This window comes from Haliotis rufescens, unplaced genomic scaffold (genome assembly GCF_023055435.1).
Source record: "Haliotis rufescens isolate VD_foot unplaced genomic scaffold, xgHalRufe1.0.p SCAF_56, whole genome shotgun sequence".
In the NCBI taxonomy this organism is placed as follows: Eukaryota; Metazoa; Mollusca; class Gastropoda; order Lepetellida; family Haliotidae; genus Haliotis; species Haliotis rufescens.
The window spans coordinates 2,120,053-2,123,334 of NW_025964290.1; positions in this window are offsets into that span (position 1 = coordinate 2,120,053).

Below are 3,282 nucleotides of genomic sequence, written 5' to 3' on the forward strand. Positions count from 1 at the left end.
TCAGTTCCGGTGAGCAAGCTCCTTCCCAGCGCGCGACACGATATCACTGTGAGGAGCTTGTGGGTGAAATGCAGCGATGACGTTTCGTTGAAGAGATCATAAAAAGTATGCTGGGTAGTCCAAAAGTCGTGACAATATTGAGCACACTACTGCGCCGTGACCAGGCGCCCGTGGTTTAAAGGATTGTCGTGTATAGCATCTTCTATCGGGCATAAACACCAATTATGTACACTATTTTATAAAAGAAATGTCCCAATATTATATGGAAAATGTAACGACTTAATGGACAGAAATGAAACAAGAAGGGAACAGTCACGTCACCTACCTCTTCGAATTCTCTGGTTTCATTGAATTTAAGAGGAGAAGATACTGACAGAGGCGGGTGTATTTTAAACGAAGCAACACCTTGAAACATAAGGTTACAGTCATGAATCTTATGACCGGAATTGCCGAAATTGCCAGACTTCCGAAGTTGACATCCCAGTAAACACGTTTGATTGTCATAGATTCGATATATTCTGACCATGTGCCAAATTTACCAGGGTTTGTTCAAACATGATGTATAATACTGTAAGTTCCGATGTGTTTCTAATAGCATTTGGAATATATACGATATAAGGGGAAAATATACGCAACGAGTTGACAATTTCTTTAGCTATGCCCGTTTGCGATTAGACGGAACCAAGTCGCAAAAAAGTCACGAGAGGGGCACGAGTCGCTATTCGGCTTGTGCCGGAATAACACTAGTTGATCACGAATGCTATGTCATGACTCAGTAATTATATAAGTTGGTACGGTCAGGTACATCCTGAGTGAGTATAGTTTTACGCCGCATTTAGCACTATTCCAGCAATATCACGGCGGGGGGACACCAGAAAATGGGCTTCACACATTCTACCCATGTGGGGAATCGAACCCGGGCCTTCGATCGGCGTGACGAGCCAACGCTTTAACCAATAGGTTACCCCACCCAACCCCACCCCATCGCCACCCGTACATCCTGAAACAAATGGACACACTTGTGAATTAAATATGACACCGTCCTTGTAGTTCTGGAGTAAGGTGAGCTAATTTCACATCAAGATTGTTTAACACCTCAGAATTTTTAAGAATAGGGCGAGTCTTAAGATTGTCATCCACTTCACACACTTCATATGCTTACTGGTAAAGTCATTATTGCACTCATGTGATACAGAGCCAACAGCAGACCAGTATCCGCTGGGGGCACATGTGCAGACTTGTCATAATAATTCCTTAATCACATTCCAACAATACAACCGTTTTCATCCCGTTTTTTTTTTGTTTTTTTTTCGGCGACCTTGAGCTTGGACAATGCATAGAGCCGGTTTCTAACGGTATATGTTGAAATTAGGCTTCCTGTTATTGTTCGGGATTCTCTATAGATAACAGGGCCAGATATGAATCTATTGCGTTGTTGTTAGGACTGTCACGCCCATGTCACATGGCAGTTGCAATAGTTTCAGAACATGTAGAATGGGTTTACAACATGAATTTCATAATACGTTGATATTGGCTTCTTAGCCCTTATGAGAAATATGCGGTATAACAGCACGGATAACACAAATAACACGACAAGCATAACAAATCCATCCGTGAAATTATGGAAGAAATATTTCCCTACATCTGCTACAATCTATACATCCTGGTATGAACAGTGCTCTGAAACCTCAAAGAATAATTCCTATTTAAATCACCAGGAATATATTTATTGTATTCATCTAAATGTAAAATAAGTATTATGTCTGATTTTGTTTTGTTTTATTTAGATGCAGAAAATAACAGGAAGGTTGAACGGTCGGAAGTATAAGTCTAACAAAGACTACGTCACGCAAATGCACGAAAAACATTTATTTCCTCAACAACGACGGTCGCTAGAGGGTCAAAAAGGAGGACATCATTGCATCTTTCGCAGGGGACTAATTGTTCGAAGCGTCATATAAATATCCAGTTTCATGTTTTCTATGGTTGGTGAACATTTGTCAAGTGGAAAGTTAACAAACACTTCGCTGTACTGTTTTAGCATAGAGAGTGAGTGAGTATGGTTTTACGCCGCTTTTAGCAATATTCCAGCAATATCACGACGGGGGACACCAGCGATTATGTTTGAACTGTTAAAATAGTGAGGAGAAAGTACGTGAAGTCCCACCCCCGATTTTCCAGTGTATTATATCGCCATGTTATTCACCACCAAAGCTTCGTTTTGAGCTTCGGTTCTGGCAACAAAAAGCTAAAACTAGTCGTCCAATCAAATTACACTCCTGTGCGAGAGACATTCTGTGCTAGGTTAGTGAGAACGGAGTGGGTGATGGTGACGTCGCTTCCGAACCAAAGATATAATATCCAGGAGGTGAAGTGAAATAGAACACCAAACACAACCGGTTAATCCTTTTGGGAACCGTATTGTTTCGACCGGTTTTAGTAAAGAGATCGCGTCACGTGATCTACCTTCAGATCGGGAAGTGCGTATATATGCGAAATCTGACCAGAATTATACCAAACGTTGCTAAGAAATTACTTGTAATTCAGTAATACTCTATCACTGTTCAACATGTTTATTTGGACACATGGGCAGTGGGGTAGCCTTGTGGTTAAAGTGTTCGCTCGTCACGCCGAAGACTCGGGTTCGATTCCCCACATGGGCACAATGTGTGAAGCCAATTTGTGAAGTCCCCCGCCGTGATACTGCAGAGTTACCTCCCTAAGCTGCTAGGATCAGCTGGTTGTTTGGGATTTTTCTCTGTGTTTGTTTGTTGTTTAACGCCACACTCAGCAATATTCCAGCTATATGACGACCTTCTGTTAATTCTACTATATACCAGAATAAAACTGTATGAATAGACCTTTGATAAGCGCCTATTACGATCAAAGGAGCCGTTATCGAAATTTAATTCTGTTGTCATTGTCAACGTTTTGGCGTTTATCAAAGTTGAAATTATTTTTTTCAATTCTCAAACAGTGGCTACAAATGTACCACACAGGTGTAGACAACGAGGCCATAAACGCTATCATTAACGTCTTCAATGGAGAGAGAATTCACGGAACGAATGGCGTCCTTTGCGCGTCGTCACGTTTGCACATACCACACTGAAAGTTACTTTGTCATTACCAGCGACATTGTCAACACACGATCAGGGCCAACCGACGCAGGTATGCATTAACACTACCCCTTGCAACACCACAGCAGTTGTCTCCCTTTACAGGAAACTGGACCTGGCTTTATTTGAATATATAAATGCCATGTGCCTGTGTTATTCAAGCCCA